Below are 18,516 nucleotides of genomic sequence, written 5' to 3' on the forward strand. Positions count from 1 at the left end.
ACCGGCGATGACAGACATGGCACAGAGATGTATGGATAACCTGCAGGTGCATTTGCAACGATAAATTCAACAAAATCACAAAGGTGAGTTTTGTTGATGTTGACTTATGTGCTAATCAGACATATTTGGTTGCGGCGTGACTGCCAGCTAATCGATGCTAACATGCTACGCTAATCGACGCTAACATGCTATTTACCGGCGGTGCTAAAGCAGACATGGCACAGAGATGTATGGATAACCTGCAGATGCATTTGCAACTATATTACGTTTCCTTCCACCCACATTTAATGCGAAAAAAACACTTACCAATCGAAGGATTTAAGTTGCTCCAGTGTCACGAGATGCGAAAGTCCTGATCGTTTGGTCCGCACTTTTTACCGGTGATGCTAACGTAGCTATTCGGCCATGCTATGGCTATGATTCGCGTCAATAGCTATTCGCTCAATAGCTCCACTTTCTTCTTCAAGACTTTCATACTCCAACCATCCGTTTCAATACATGCGTAATCTTTTGAATCGCTTAAGCCGCTGAAATCCGAGTCTGAATCCGAGCTAATGTCGCTATATCTTGTTGTGGTATTCGCCGTTGTTTGTTTACATTGGCAGCACTATATGACGTCACAGGGAAATGGATAGTCGCATCGCAAATAGTGAAAATCAAGCACTTCAAAGCTTTTTTTAGGGATATTCGGGGACCGGTAAAATTTAGAAAAAAAATTCAAAAAATACATCAAGCCACTGGGAACTGATTTTTATTGTTTTTAACCTTTTTGAAACTGTGATAATGTTCCCCTTTAAGCAGCCAAGCTCTGCTGGCCATTGGGAGGACACTTGTCAAATCGCTGGAAAAGACGCCTTCTTGGTACTACAGGGTCACAGATCACTTTTTTAAAGAGGAACGGAGGGTAGAATTTACGTATAAATAAACCAACACATTTTGTGATGTTGGCCAAAATTGAGCTTCCCCTCCTTGAGAGACCAGCATACACCACTGGCGGAGAAGGACGACAAAGAAAACAAACCTGCTTGTCTTATACAGCATTGATTCTGCACTTTAGTGAAAAACACACTTGCCTTATACCTTCACACCTGGTGACCAATGTAAAAAACTGCATCATGTCTCATAGTGTGAGCTTTCACTTTGCGGCTCGCTCACCCCCCCCCCTCGCACATTAACAGAGGAGGAGGAGGGGGTCACAACACCTGCTGTCTTCATTGCGCATTCATAGTCTTGATGGACTGCTCGGACAAAGAGAGTGAACAAAACAGGACTCGGGAGTTGTTTGTGTTTTGGACCGAGAGCACCACAGGTGTCAAAACTGGTAGTGAAAGACATCATCAGTGGAAATGTGAGTTGTGACAGTGAAAGATAACTGAAATATTCTCACTGGCTGCAAAGATCAACTTGGGCGCCCGGCCTGAAAGGAAGGGAACAAACACAATGGAAAAGCCCCCCACCCCTTACCTCAGCCCCTCTTTTATCTATCCAAGACCCGTGGGCACTCTGCCAACTTTGAGTCTTAAGAATGAATTCAAAGAAAGCCGAAGAATGGACCTTGTTTAAAAAAAGCCGAACCGCCATTCTCTTCTTTTCCCCTTAACATTTCCCACGTGAAGCCGAGGATTTCTGCATGATGTTTTCTCTGACATTACAGGCAAGAGGAGATGGGGGAGGGGGGGGGGGGGGGGGGTTCTTGCGGAATTGCCATTCACGTAACGTTTCTCCAGATTTGTGGTTAGAGAGCATTAGGAGTGGGTGATCTCCTTTCACCCTCTCTCTCCTGGTTTTCATTGGGCTTTTACTCCCTCCTGCTCGCATAGTAACTCCTCCCCCCTCCGCTACCCATTGTCTCTCCATACAGTACCAGGCTGAGGGGATGCCATTCCGGCTCCAGCGAGGGATGCAGGAGAAGGAGGTAAGGGTCTTATTTCCATCTTAAGAATGCATGGACAGAACATCGGAAGTGTTTCACTCCATGCTGGAAAAACCAAACTATTGATGCATTTGGGGGGGCCTGTCTGCCAGTGGAAGGTGCTTTTGTGTCAGAGTGCAGCATGGGATAGGGAATCAGGTGGAGCCCCTTTTATATTTAGATTCAGTTAAATGTGAGTCATTTGCCGTTTTCTTTTCATCTCCTTATGTCTTATGCTTTACCTGCAGACAACATGTTTGATATGTGACGCAAAACATCTGGCAAGAGCCGATTGTCTAAATTGGCTCCCAGCAGAGAGGGAGCATGTATGATGTTGGGGATTAGAGCTAATCCATCCCTGTGGCTAACAGTCACCTTCTTGTCTGGACAGAGGCTGTCACGGGGTTTGTGTAATTTATGCTGAGATATGCATCAACACAAGCTCACTGGGATCCTTTTGGAAGTGGCCTGCCATGAATAAACAACTTTGCTCAATCAGTGTGGCACATTTTCTCTCAGAGGTCGGCTGAATGTCCCACGTGAGGGTGCAGCAAAATCAATCTAAATGTGTTTAAAAACAAACAGAAAAAAGGTAACACTTTAGTATGGGGAACATATTCACCATTAAGTACTTGCTTATTAAAGTAACAAGACACTAGGGGAACATATAAGAGTTATGGTTAGGGCTACTAATGAGCAATAATTTTGAGCTTATTGAGGGAAGACTCTTAGTTAATGGCTTACCGGTTGTGTAATAAGGTCATGCATAATAAGGCATTAATAAGTACTTAATAATTACTAATTAAGAGCCAATATGTTACTAATGTGCATGCTAATAAGCAACTAACTAATGGTGAATACGTGTTCCCCATACTTAAGTGTTACCCAAAACAATATTTGACTCTAATCATTTTTATGATTATTACCCAAAACTGGCAAATATCACAAATTATGCAGGAATGATTTCTTTGTTTTTTGCTTCCTTCCAATGCTGTGTTTGCCAGTTTGTAACAGGTGCATGCAAAGAGGAAGATAGTGGGACTGCAAAGTTGCAGTGGAGTACAGGAAGCCCTGTGTGCATGTTCAGAAAAAAGGCAGGCTTTCTCAAAGGGGCTTTTGTTGTTTGAGTTGGAGACAAGAATCACACACTGACAAATACCTGGCCTCTCAGTGCCTCAAATACCTCTGTTGCACTTGATACAATGTCAATAAATGCCTCCTCTGTCCTCCATAGTAGCCTGCTTCCTCTCCGCACACAGCACTTTTTCTTGTTTGCACAAGGGCTACTGTGCTAGCCTATGTACACATCTGCATGAGCAGATCAGGTCTTCATGGCTGGAGTCAATGAAAATGATCCAAAAGAATGTGCCTGATACTTCAGATAGTCTAATAGAGCAACCATGCTGGTTAATTAATGGCTTATTAGGTCATGCCTGTTGTATGAGTCTTGTGATTTGATAGCAGCCTGTTGCTGAAATATTTTAAATTAGTATTAAACAATATATATATATATATATATAAATATATATATATATATAGTAACATACAATGAATGAATAACACAATCACTTTTTTTTAATCAATCCAGCAAAACAATACACAGCAATCCCATCACAATGCAATCCAATTCCAAAACCAAACCTGACCCAGCAACACTCAGAACTGCAATAATCAGAGCAATTGAGAGGAGACACAAACACGACACAGAACAAACCAAAAGTAGTGAAACAAAAATGAAAATTATCAACAACAGTATCAATATTAGTTATAATTTCAGCGATTAAAAATTCCTCATTGACATTATCATTAAACATTTATAAAACTTAAAAAAGCAAGAACAACAGTGTCATAGTGGCTTACACTTGCATCGCATCTCATAAGCTTGACAACACACTGTGTCCAATGTTTTCACAAAGATAAAATAAGTCATATTTTTGGTTCGTTTAATAGTTAAAAGAAATTTACATTATTGCAATCAGTTGATAAAACATTCTCCTTTACAATTATAAAAGCTTTTTCTTTTTTTAATCTACTACTCTGCTAGCATGTCAGCAGACTGGGGTAGATCCTGTTGAAATCCTATATATTGAATGAATACAGAATCATTTTGAATGGGAAAAATATAGTTTTTGAATCGAGAATTGCGTCGAATCGAAAAAATCGATATATAATCGAATCGCGACCCTAGGAGTCGATATTGAATCGAATCGTGGGACACCCAAAGATTCGCAGCCCTAATATATGTGTACACACACACACACACATATATATATATATATATATACATATATATATATATATATATATATATATATATATATATATATATATATATATGTATATATATATATATACACACACACATCTATGTACATATACATATATATATATATATATATATATATATATATATATATATATATATATAGAGAGAGAGAGAGAGAGAGATATTTATTTTTCCACACGATAGGCTCCAGCTTCTCCGCGACCTCAATAGGGACAAGCAGTGGTAGAAAATGGATGGACGGATATACGTACATATATATATTCCATCCATCCATCCACGGATGGATATCTATGGATCCATCCATGGATGGAATATATATGTATATCCATCCGTTTCCTTACCGCTTGTCCCTTACGGGGTTGCGGAGGTGTTGGAATTTATCTCAGTTCATAATGAAAAAAATATAATTAATTAATCCTGATTAATCACAGGTTATTGCTTACTTGCATAATCTAAATTAACTTGAAAAATAGCCCAATATTTGGACACAATGGCATTTTTCATGTCAGAATGTCACTCAGGAATTTGTTTTAAAAGGGTGACATTGTGATTTTTGTTCCTACATTCAAAATCCTTCCTTGTGGTTTACATCACATGTAAGAGTGTATTTTTGGTCAAAATGTTGTATAAGTTCTATTTTACAGACCGTCTTCAAGACACTTTCTGACTGTCTCTTCAGGATGCGCCGTTTTATGGATGATCTTATATACTTGGCTGCACTTCGACAGCATGTTTCCCTATCAGCTAGGGCTGCGAATCTTTGGGTGTCCCACGATTTGATTCAATATCGATTCTTGGGGTCGCAATTCGATTATAAATCGATTTTTTCGATTCAACGTGATTCTCGATTCAAAAACGATATTTTTCCGATTCAAATTGATTCTCTTTTCATTCAATACATCTGATTTCAGCAGGATCTACTACAGTCTGCTGACATGCTAGTAAAGTAGTAGAGCCCTATTCTTCTTTTTTTTTTCTTTTTTTATAAATGTCTAATGATAATGTCAATGAGGGATTTTTAATCACTGCTATGCTGGAATTATAACTAAAATTGATACTGTTGTTGATAATATTAATTTTTGTTTCACTACTTTTGGTTTGTTCTATGTCGTGTTTGTATCTCCTCAATTACTCTGTTTATTGCAGTTCTGAGTGATGCTGGGTCAGGTTTGGTTTTGGAATTGGATTGCATTGTTATGGTATTGCTGTGTATTGTTTTGTTGGATTGATAAATAAGTAAATAATAAAAAATAAATCGATTTTTAAAAATGAGAACCGAATCCTAATCGCACAACGTGAGAATCGCGATTCAAATTCGAATCGATTTTTTCCCCACACCCCTACTATCAGCAATGTTGCAGTTGTTTTTAGGGCTTATCGAGTGTTCTGAAAGATATAAGCTTGAGATATATGCTACTTTGTATTAGAAATGACAACAGCGGTGGATGCATGTGCATGTACGAGCCAGTGTTCCCCACAACAAAAGAATAGAGAAGAAGAAGGAACTTTAGACTACAATGGTGTACACTCAAAGCTCTTAGGTTTGATTTCTATCATGTACGGAGGTATCCACTGACATCACCACTAGGAAAAATGTCACCATTTGGGCAAATTCCAAAAGACTTGTTTGGAGTAAGTATGAAGGAAGGCAAGATTGTTTTATAAATATGTCCGACATGCCTCCATGGTTTAATTTTAAATTTATGGGACTTACGCTGAGACCAAAGACGTAAAAACAGATACCAATACCTGAGGAAAGTTAGTTTTGGATATTAGTTGCCCTATAAATGTTTTATCACAATGCACATTATTTATTTGTTCAAAACTTGGTAACAATATAATCTAAAGTCCCTTCGTGGTTTATTTTGAAGTGAAATCTACCATCGACCCCACCAGTCACTCATCTTTGCACGGACTTGTGCATTGACCTGGTCACAGATCATAAAACAACACACGCCGTCGCTTTTCAGGTAACCATCCACGGTTAAGGTTAATGAGCATGTGCGATCAAAACAAATTCTGTGACCAATCTGCATGTTTACATGATTAATGTGGTATTTTTGGGGGGATTAACCACATGACTTCACTTTAGTTCAGTGGTTCTTAACCAGGGTTCGATCGACCCCTAGTGGTTCGGTGAGTTGACCTCAGGGGTTCGGCCGAGGTCAAAACACACCTGACTCTTCGTGTAAATACAAACTTCTCCCTGTTGGCATATTACGGATGCGGCAACAGCTGACTGATTTCCAGGTGTGTAATTTGTTGTGAGTTTATGCACTGTCTTGGTTTTGTTGTTTGAACAAAGTGATGTTCATGCACGGTTCATTTTGTGCACCAGTAAAAAAACATGGTAACACTTTAGTATGGGAAACATATTCACCATTAATTAGTTGCTTATTAACATACAAATTAGTAACATATTGGCTCTTAACTAATCATTAAGTAGTAATTAATGCCTTATTCGGCATGGCCTTATTATAACCCTAACCCTCTAACCATGGCCCTAACCCTAAACAAATAACTCTAAATGAAGTCTTTATTACTTAGAATATGTTCTCCTAGTGTCCAAATACTGTAACTCTAAATTAAGTCTTTGTTACTTAGAATATGTTCTCCTATACTTAAGTGTAACCCAAAACATACAACTTTGTCTTGAATTGGAAAAAAAACTAACATTTTATTTTTCACTAAAGAAGGGTTCGGTGAATGCGCATATGAAACCAATGGGGTTCGGTACCTCCAACAAGGTTAAGAACCACTGCTTTAGTTATTCTTGGCAGTCCGAATATAATAGTTTAAAAACTATTATTTCTAGGACAGTTGTGTTCTGCTCCCCAGGGCTTTTGAAGAATACTTACAGTTACTGTGTTTAATTATTCATGCGGATGTAAGTTTTAAATCCTGAAGCTGCCCCTTATTTTACCTCTTTTTGCTTCCAAGCTCCTCCTGCAGCGTTTCTCAACGTGTTGTTAAAATGAGCCCACGACTGTGTCATATGGCTTTCTATTCCTATGTGAGTTCCCTCTAGCATGTCATGTAGGATCTAAAGCCATTGGACACACAGTGGACGATCAACAGATTGTCACATTGTCTTGAAGATATTATTCTTGCTCATTTAAACTGTAGTAAATGTATTAGCATGCATATTATTCTATATTTTAAGCCATTCAGCATCACCGTAACACTTTAAAACTTCATGCAGATGTCTCGGAGAGAAATGAATCACTTCAACAACTCTAGTCAAGTCAAACTGTAGCTATCCTATTTAGTCTTTGAGCATGAACTGATGAAGCTTACTTGGAGATGCGAAACGTCTTCTAAGACAACCTGGACCGTCCAGTTTCATACAATAAGTTGGATGAATAAAAATATTCACAGGCTCCAGTATGTTCACAGTATACATTGTGCATATTTTAGAAGTTGTTCTGCGGAGGAGAATTCCTCAGAACCAAGGCTCAATTACAAACATCCATATTCTTACAGCAATGATTTTAAATGTCACCAACTCAGCAAGGTTGATGGACTGAAGCAGGAGACATTATTTATTATATTATTTATTTTTAAATTCAAGTACTGTGTTAATATGTGAAAAGTAGAATCTGGCTAAATTGAAAATTAGTCTAGATAGCGTATTTTCTGGACCATCAAGGACTACTTTTTCCCCATGCTTTGAACCCTACGTATTATAAAACGGTGCGACTAATTTATGGATTCCTATTTGCTTACGGCCGTAACGTTTTGTATTCAACAAACATTTTTCATGGAACACAGACGGTGACATTTAAAAGATGTGTTATTGTTTGTGCTATGGCGCCATATTATTGGACGCGTTTGCTCACTGCAGGTGCTGCGGGTTGAAAAAGTACTTCCTGTTTCCTTCCTTGAACCAGAAGTTTTCGTCCATAGCGGTTCTGCTCGAAAGGATTCTTCATTTATCATTTCAAGCAACGTTTGTAAGTTTTACAGTATAACTAAAACAATTCATACTAACTAAACTGTCCCATGTGGGATTTTTGTCGGAGTGTTTGAGTGCATATTTGTATGTGCAATCAAGCCAGTGTCATTAGCATTAGCAAATGTGCTAACATGTTTATAAGTGTCTGTATAAGTATTATTAACTTACAATGGCATTCTTTTTGTATTGTTTCAGTTTTCTAAACGTCGCCGTGGAGTTATTGAGTCTGTTTAGCTGATCGGAGAGCAAGCTTCCAGCCAGTGGGCCCATGTCGATGACTTCTGTTTTGTTTAATCACCATTTGGAAACAATTAAGGTATGTACATAAACATTTACAAAAGCTTTCATACCGCTATATACTGTATATGGGGCTTATGGTCCAGTGTGGCTAAAAGATTTGAACATATTTATTTCTACTAAAATTTTGTACGCTTTGGAACCCGAGTAATACAGTAAAATGTAGGGGACATGTTTTGGTGTACGTTTTTGTGTACATCTTTCTCCACTTTCACATCTATGATCGCCTGTTAGTTTTGGTAGGTACTCCTTTTAGATGCAAATGAACCCCAGCATGCCCTGCCCCTGCACACTGTTGAAATATACAGTATACCTTGAAGATGAAAATAAACTTTATAGCATATCTCCCTACATGTTGAACATCGCTGTTACTGTGCGCATCCCACAGTTAGATTAAAATAATATTTTACCCATGTCTTTTTATGAGGTAAGCAAAGTACAGCTCGATCAAAAACTATTTATTAACTCCCTGTATGTACACTGATGTTACACAGACAACCGTTTATAAATAGATAAACCATTATGACACTGATAAATTGTCACTTTCAGTTTTCTCTTGTGGTCAACACAACATAGCAGTAATGTGAGAATGGTGTCGTCTTACAGCAACAGGTTAGCGCAGGGCTGTGCCAAAACTGCAAAATCAAAACACCATTTTTAAATGTTTCATTTTCAAAACAAATACATTATATACTGTAGTTTTGTTTTGTTTTTTACCTTCAGGGCTGCCCTTAAGTCTGGTCCCAGAAACCTGTAAGGGTCTCAGTCATATAATTTCTAAAAATAAGTCATATATCGTTTTTGTTATTTTTTTTATTGACTCTTACTTCAGGTCTATCAATGTTTAATTTTTTTTATGTCCTTTTTCTTTGAACCCTGTTTTTCATGGCAAAAACCCAAACTATGCAATATTTTACCCAAAACAAATTTCCAAGTGGAATATTTGATGTAAAGCAATTGGAGCTTTAAATGTCAATAATTCATAACAACATTGATTTTAATTAATTATTATTTTTTGAGCAATGACAGTTAAAAAAAATCCTACTAAAATTCTAGGGGATCCAAAAGGGCTCCACTCATCCATCCATCCGTTTCTACCGCTTATTCCTCTTTGGGGCAGCGGGGGGCGCTGGAGCCTATCTCAGCTACAATCGGAGGGAAGGCATGGTACACCCTGGACAAGTCGCCACCTCATCGCAGGGGCCCCACTCGTAAAACTGTTAAAAATAAGTTGTGCGATGTTTTACTTTCAACGTGTAAATCTCTAAATCAAGTTCAGATGTATTTTATATTTTTTTTCATGTATTTTTGTATGTTTAACTTATGCCCTTTTTGTCAAAGAAAACTTTGCTTTTAATGGCAAACAAACAGAATATATGCAATATTTCCCCCAAAAAATATTTCAAAGTGGAATATTTGATGTGAAGTAATCAGAGCCTTGAAGAGGTCAATAATTCATAACAACATTGATTTTGATATGTTATTCTTTTTTAAACAAAAACAGCTTTAAAGGGGAAAAAACAGTCTGCATGGCAGCTTTGTTTTATCAGTCAACATTGCAACTTTTTCCTATTACTTTTGATCTGTTTGCTCTTTTATTCCATATTTTTATGATTTTTAATTTTTTTTTTAGTATTTGTAGAATGTGCTGCGGCATTTAATACCACATGCAGGCTTGTGTCTATTTGCATGAACCTTATGATTTGACATTGTTTGCAACGAATATCCTACGTTGTAACAAGATTTATAACTCAGAGAAGAGGACAATATCATGGGTCCCCCTTAATGCGCTTTTGTGTGTAATTACTGTACCAAACACCAACTGTATTGTACAACACATGACTGACTGGCTATGTTTATCTACCAGGTCCTGTGACATGCAACTTGCTTAGGTGGGCACTGGCCTCCCCCGTGAAGCCTGTTCAACAGCGATTGGCAGCAACATTAAAGTATCCATTCAAGACTATATTTTTTTTCTGTGTTGGCGAGCAACCCTCGCAGTCTTCATTCTTGAAATGTCTAAATTCAGGGTTTGATGTAAGGAGAAAATCGCTAAAGAGTGAAGAAGAATGTGATGCATACTAGATCAATATTTTGTCACCTTTAGATTGCCTGTGTGCTTGTCAGGCATCCATATGGACCACTATTACGTTGTCACAAAATATGTTCTGATCATCTATAGACAGGAAAGGGTGCCTTTCACATTACCAATATGGTACCAAATCCCGATACCTGGGAATCGATAGCGGTAGTTTTCAGTAATTTTGAGTGTGTGTTTGATAAATGTTAACTGTATAATAATAAAACCATTTTTTAACTTTTAACACACAGTTTAGTAACTCTGTTGTTCAGTTGTTATATATATATTTATTTAACTTCAAGTTCTGACTCTCATTAACAAGTATTGTATAGTAAACTTTGCATGCAGTTGCAATTCCAAAGTATTAGATAGCAGTAGTGTATAGCTACGGTGTGTTGCCTAGCTAGGATATAGTCTTTGCCATTAAGTTAAATCTGCCAGTCTTGTCTTTTGTTGAGTCCTGCAAAGTGTTTGTAATGTAAGTATTGTACTTATTACACACCAGTTGTTTGATTGTAACGTGCGTCATAGTTATAGTTTTCGTGACCCAATTTAGAAGTATTAAACTTGCCATATAAAATTGCTAAGGCTAATCAGTAGCATATGACACGACATCAAGCTAGCATACTTTGAAAAGTGGGGCCTTACCTTGTGTTTATGCATTTTGCTTTGTTGGCAATTGAAAACTTCAACATATAGAGGTAGATCGGCCAAGTCTGCTCTGAGTGCTGCTTGAGTGCTCGTTTGCCCGCCAAGTGTTTGAGCCGGTCATCTGCAACCGGACGTGACCTCACGTGCCCTGAAGTTATCAAATTATGGCACTGTTTGATTTTACAAGAATCGATACCCACCAGTACTGACCGAATTCTATCTATAAAAGTACTGGACTCTGTAGCCATCCCCATTTATAACCACAATTCCAAAAAATGACTACATCTTTTATACCTCCTATTTTACAAAGGAAATTAATAAGTTACATTTATGTAGATCACAAAGATATTGTTAGCATTCATCCTTACATGGAAACACATTCCATTTGAGGGGAAAAGAGGAGCACCGTGACCTAGTAAGCCGGTACTTAATATTTCCAGTGCTAAGGAACAGTGGGTGATTATTTATTATGTTTTCTTGTGCAGGTTCTGGGAGATCTAGGAACAAGCTTCCAGGAAATACTTCTAACATCTTGTGAGATGATTGGTTTGGTTGTTATATTGATGAAAACAGTATTTGTTTTTAAATAAAAGTGTTTCCAAATGAGAACCACTGCACTGTACTTGTGTTTTATGTGTTGTGCTTCGTTCTGAAATGGAACTGTGCTCTCAGAACAAGCCTCATGCTTACCTACTGTTTGTAAATCCTTAGTGTTATTAAACTCTTCCTGTTCACACTGGAATTAGCAGAACATCCCCGGTCAACCTGTAGTCAGGATTAGGATCATGTCTAATTGGTCTTACTGTATGTTACTTTTCTGGTAAATTTCAAATCTTGTACATTTTTCTCTTCGGATGGCAAAACTCTGCCTCACCAACTAAAGTTATAGGCCATTTTTGGATAGGAATCAATCAATTGTTCGACATTTTCCAACTTCAGCATAGTATTTCATGCTTTTCCATCTTATTTCAGTTGTGGTTTTAGCAGTGTCATTATTTCAGAAAGAATGGGACAAAAAAAAGATTTAACTTAAAATGAGAAGTCAAAAATTGTGTTAAGTGTACAGGAAGAGGAGACGGCACGGACAGTAAGGATGTCGTTTAAACTGAATTTTTATATAAACTTTCTCTCTCTCCCTCTCTCTTTCTCTCTCCCTCTCTCTCTCTCTCTCTCTCTCTCTCTCTCTCTCTCTCTCTCTCTATACATATATATATGTATCTATATATATATATCCATCCATCCATTTTCTACCGCTTATTCCCTTTCGGGGTCACGGGGGGCGCTGGCGCCTATCTCAGCTACAATCGGGCGGAAGGCGGGGTACACCCTGGACAAGTCTCCACCTCATCGCAGGGCCAACACAGATAGACAGACAACATTCACACTCACATTCACACACTAGGGCCAATTTAGTGTTGCCAATCAACCTATCCCCAGGTGCATGTCTTTGGAAGTGGGAGGAAGCCGGAGTACCCGGAGGGAACCCACGCATTCACGGGGAGAACATGCAAACTCCACACAGAAAGATCCCGAGCCTGGATTTGAACCCAGGACTGCAGAACTTTTGTATTGTGAGGCAGACGCACTAACCCCTCTGCCACCGTGAAGCCCTATATATATATATATATATATATATATATATATATATATATATATATATATATATATTAATAAATATATACATAGGACTTCACAGTGGCAGAGGGGTTAGTGCGTCTGTCTCACAATACGAAGGTCCTGAGCAGTCAGGGTTCAATCCTGAGTAGTCAGGGTTCAATCCCGGGCTCGGAATCTTTCTGTGTGGAGTTTGCATGTCCTCCCCGTGAATGCGTGGGTTGCCTCCGGCTTCCTCCCACCTCCAAAGACATGCACCTGGGGATAGGTTGATTGGCAACACTAAACTGGCCTTAGTGTGGGAATGTGAGTGTGAATGTTGTCTGTCTATCTGTGTTGGCCCTGCGATGAGGTGGCGACTGCCGCCTTCCGCCTGATTGTAGCTGAAATAGGCACCGGCACCTCCAGCGATCGCAAAGGGAATAAGCAGATGGATATATATATATATATATATATATATATATATATATATATATATATATATATATATATATATATATATATGTATATATATATATATATATATATATACATATATATATATATATATATATGTATATATATATATGTGTATATATATATATATGTATATATATATATATATATATATATATATGTGCATATATATATATATATGTATATATATATATATATATATGTATATATATATATATATATACATATATATACATACATATACACACAATGTATATATCATTAAATGAAATGTGACAACTAGTCAAGAATGTTTGTGGTGTGTGACTATGTGTCGGATTCAACTGTATTGTGTACCCATAGTGTTGAGCGAGAGGCGAAAATCTAATAGGGGCAGGGCATGCTCGTATGTCTGTGAGACAGACAGGAAGTCGGGAGCGAGAGAGAGGCGTCAAAAGTCCGTGTCCAGACGGGAGGTTGAGATCCAAGAGGCAGCCAGGGAAGCAGAGGGAACACGGGAAGAGAAGACACACAGCTCGTAACGTGGAAAAGAAGGCAGGTTGCAGGTAGGACGACAGAGAGGACAGGAGACAATTTAACACGACGGGGAAGAAACAAAGAGAGACAATGCATTGAGCTTGAATACGTTATTTCGTGGGATAGCGGGTTCTGCAGGCTTATGAAAGCAGGTCCTGTGATCAGTGACAAGTGCGCTGATTGCTGCAGCTGGACTAGCAATCAAAAGTTGTTGTTGCAAGAAACAGAAGAAAAATAAAAATGACAACTGTAGACTTAAGAAAGAAATAAATGTTACCAGATTTGTATTTTCTTTTAGTGCTCCTGTAGTCCAGAACTGCAAACTACCTGCAGTGTCCAAAGGTAAAAGCTGTGAAGTGCTCAGAGGCATAGACAATGAAACCACACAACCACCAAGTAAGGCTTATCAGTTAACGTGACAATATCAGGGCGAGAACTAGCTGAAAAAGAACTTGTGAACAAATTACATGATATCATTTCAAAGGTTTTATTCTTTGATGAGTTATTTTGATGGAGCATATTGATGGATCCGTGGCTGGTAAAGCATCAATTCGGATGTACCTTTTCACCAGTGGTGGTAAAATAACTTCCATCCATCCATTTACTACAGCTTGGCCATGGGGGGGGGTGTGTGTGTGCCCGTTAGTACAGCTGGGGTATCCCAGCTGTACTACCGGGGTACACCCTGGACAAGTACACCCTGGACAAGTCGCCACCACATTGCAGGGCCAACACAGTTAAATGGACAACATTCACACTTTAGGACCAATTTAGTGTCGCCAACCAACCTATCCCCAGGTACTTGTCTTTGGAGGTGGGAGGAAGCCTGATTACTTGGAGGGAACCCACACAGTCACGGAGAGGACATGCAAACTCCACACGGAAAGACCCTGAGCCTGGGGATCGAACCCAGGACCTTCGTATTGTGAGGCACACGTAATCATCCATGAATTGGAAAACAAATACTGTATTGATGTTTTACTAATTTTTTACCGCTCAGACGCTATGCAAGTTTATTCATTGAGCACACTTCATACTCAATACCATTCAAAGTGCTTTACAGATGCATACATTTAGATAGCAGTAGAAGCACATACCCAGAGCTCATTGTCAAATTACTGCATTGTTTGATAATAGTAATAATTAATTTTAATGATGAAAAGAAACACCGCCAAAGGCTTTCTTATTGTCCGCTGCCTGCTCTTTCTTACAAAAGTAGTGGGCATTCTCCATGTTTATTTACACTTTGAAAAGGGTTTTTCCATCTTAAATAATCATTTTCAACTTAAAAAAAAATCAGTTATTAGAGTACCCGTTACTACAAAAAAGAAAGTAGTTAAAAGTAAAGTCAAAGTACAAATGATTGTCACACACACACTCGGTGTGGTAAAATTAACTTCTGCATTTGACCCAACCCCTTGTTCACTCCCTGGGAGGTGAGGGGAGCAGTGAGCAGCAGCGGTGGCCACGCCCCGGAATCAGTCAGATGTCTGATGGGTGTTGCGGTGATGCTGCAGCAATGCAATGTCCAGAGCACAATTATTGAAGGGTAAGGTAATAAGATGGTCGGGGGCAGTAAAGGGGCATGCTGTTCATTTAGCAGTCTCACAGCCTGGGGATACAGACTGTGAGACGTTCTGGTGGTCCTGGCGCTAATCCATCCATACCTCCTTCCAGAGGGTAGCAGGTTGAAGAGGCCATGTGTTGGAGGGCTTTCCGTCCTTCAGGACGTTGCGTACTCGCTTTAAGCAGCGAGCTGTGTACATGGCACTCAGCTCTGGGAGTATAGTCCTTGTAATTTTCCCTGCCGTTTTAACCACTCACTGGAGGGCCTGTTGGTTTGCTTTAGTGCAGCTAGCGAACCACACTAAAAAGCCAAAGGTGAGGACACTGCTGATGCCACAGTTGTAAAAGTTTACCATTGATATCTGCGGAATGTTTGCGCATTTTAGTTTCCTTAGAAAGAAAAGACGTTGTTGGGCCTTTCCGACTGCAGAAGCAGTGTTAATGTCCCAGCATAGATCTTCTGTGATGGTCACCCCTAAAAATTGGAATTGTTTGACCCTTTCTACGAGATTGTTATTAATTAGAAGTGGAAGGTGTTCCTTCTGCCATTTCCTGCGGAAGTCTACAATTAGGTATTTGGTTTTGTTAGTGTTAAGAACCAAGTTGTTTTTAGCACACCATGAAGCCAGCTGTTGGACCTCTGCCCTGTATGCTGTCTCATCATTGTTGCTGATGAGCCCAAGCAACGTGGTGTCGTCGGCATATTTGACATTGAGGTTGGATGTTGAAGAGGCTATGCAGTCATGTGTGAGGAGGGTGAGGAGCACAGGGCTTAGCACACAACCGTGTGGGGCACCGATGTTGATGATGAGCGTGGCAGAAATGTGCTCACCTATTTTCACATACTATGTGCGATTTGTTAAAAAGTCCAAAATCAAGTTGCAGAGGAAGGTGTTCAGACCAAGGTTGTGAAGCTTAGATCTGAGTCGGTTTGGCCTTATTGTGTTAAATGCTGAGCTGAAATCGACAAAGAGCAGTCTTGAATAAGTGTCCTTAAGTTCAAGATGTTCCAAGAGCCTATGGAGTACAAGAGCGATGGTGTCTTCGGTCGATCGGTTCTCCCGGTATGCGAACTGATATGGGTCAAGGGATGGTGGTATTGCCTTTTTAATATGTTTCATTATCAGTCTCTCATGCATTTGGCAGGTATGGAGGTGAGTGCTACAGGTCTGTAGTCATTTAGGCATGAGATGTTGGCCTTTTTGGGGATGGGAATTATTGTAGCGGTTTTGAAACAGGCAGGGACCTAGGATGTAGACAGTGACAGATTAAAAATGGAAACAAATACATCTGTCAGTTTGTCTGCGCAGTGTTTAAGCACACGGCCCAGAACGCCATCAGGTCCAGCGGCTTTCCTTGGGTTGATGTTACGCAAGGTGAGTCTTACTTCATGCGGGCTGAGGACTATGGCCGTGTCGTGGGAGGAGAGGGGGGGCAGTGCTGAGTCTGTGTTTTCTTTGTCAAATCGGACATAAAAATTATTCAATTTCTCAGTTAAGCGGGCGCTGCCTTTCACTGAGGGAGAGGTTGTTTTCTTAAAGTTTGTAATTGCTTTAAAACCTTCCCACACCTGCCTAGGGTCTGAGTTATTTAAGCAATCCTAGAGTTTATTATAATGGTCCGATTTGCCAGCATTGATCCCCTTCCTTAAAGCAGTCCTGGCTGAACAGTAGGCAAATGGATCACCTGATCTAAATGCCATGTAAATATGTGTTTATCTTTCTACTTCCGGAGTATTCAATGAATGCTACCTCAAGGACTTACTTCCCGATATTTAAAACACAACAACAGTAATCTTGCATGCAAAAACACCCCTGCATAAGACAAGTGCACACTTAATCTCTTCCAAGTATTACAAATTAGGTACTTCAGAGTGCAAACACACTTGCACTTGCAGTTGTTGCCATTGAGGTCAATCAAGTGTGTAGCAGGGAGGCTCTCACACATGCACGCACGCACACACACACACACACACACACACACGCACACACACACACGCACACACACACACACACACACACACACACACACACACGCACAAGCACGGGTTCAGCGCACTCCGATGCAGAGAAACAAGCTAAAATATGTGATGTATCCATCAAAGATATTGATTTTAAGGGGTTTTTGCTCTTTTAGTAACTGCTTATTTTAAACCTTTTTGAACTAGAAGCCACATTGTTTGGCAATTACCATGATCCGCATGGGCTCCATTCCTGTTTTGAATTGTATATGTCGCTTTGTTCTTTGATGTATCTTGTACAGATGTATTCATTTCAATCTGGTATGTCTTGAATTTTAAAGCTTTTTAATAAAGGAAAATTTTGCATCACAGTGCTTTTTTTGTGCAGTCACTCCCAAAATGAATGGTTTCAGCATTCTACGTTCTTAGTCTGCTCATCTTTAACAAGTTTGCAAGCTTTGCTGTGCATCATCTTGAGAAAAGGCTTTCTTCCGGCACGACAGCCATGCAGACCAATTAGATGCAGTGGGAGGTTTTTGGCTTGAGCACTACCAGGCTGAACTCTTTAACCTCTGCAGCAATGTTGGCAGCATTCACACGTCTATTTTCCAAACACTACTTTTGGATATATAGTTGAGACAGATATAAATGGGACCTGTCCTGTTCAACTCCTGTATGGTCTCAGCCACCGTGATGGCACTCACTTTCAGGGTGTTGGCATTTTTTAATAACTTTGGTCAACTTTATCCTTGCAAGAACCAGTGTCATGGATTATATCATTTACATAACAGGGCAAAATTGTTTCAAAATGTGTAACTCTGACAAAAAAGGAGACCAAAAACAAACAGGAACAATAAAACAGACAAAAATAATTTTATTTTCAGTAGCTATGTGAATAAATAATCTCAAAAAATATATATAAATAAATAAAAACCCATACATGGCACATTTATTGTTTGTGTCTAGTTGAATATGTACTTCAAATCTTTTTTAAGAGAAAAAATATTTTTAGTTTAAAATTTTCAATACTTTTGTGTATATACACTCTATGGTCTGAATTACACATGACACATAGACGGTGCCTAATTGGCTATACAACAAGTTTATTCAACAAGACCAGGGGTCCCCAAACTTTTTGACGTGGGGGCCGCATTGAGTTAAAAAAATTGTCCAGGGGCCTGGTGGTATCCATCTATCTATCTATCTTTCACGCAAGTAATAT

At 39.1% G+C, this 18,516-nt stretch overlaps 1 long non-coding RNA gene across 2 annotated transcripts; it reads left to right on the forward strand.

Moving 5' to 3' along the window:
* Positions 1 to 1,823: 1,823 nt before the first annotated feature.
* LOC133553908 (uncharacterized) lies at positions 1,824 to 11,785 on the forward strand. 2 transcript variants are annotated; one of them, XR_009807007.1, is made up of 5 exons: positions 1,824 to 1,915; positions 8,044 to 8,152; positions 8,350 to 8,470; positions 10,319 to 11,597; positions 11,668 to 11,785. It is a non-coding gene; the product is annotated as an uncharacterized LOC133553908 (long non-coding RNA). The 2 variants fall into 2 exon arrangements; XR_009807006.1 differs by having other exon boundaries at positions 10,319 to 11,776.
* Positions 11,786 to 18,516: the final 6,731 nt, after the last annotated feature.

This window comes from Nerophis ophidion, linkage group LG06 (assembly GCF_033978795.1).
Source record: "Nerophis ophidion isolate RoL-2023_Sa linkage group LG06, RoL_Noph_v1.0, whole genome shotgun sequence".
In the NCBI taxonomy this organism is placed as follows: Eukaryota; Metazoa; Chordata; class Actinopteri; order Syngnathiformes; family Syngnathidae; genus Nerophis; species Nerophis ophidion.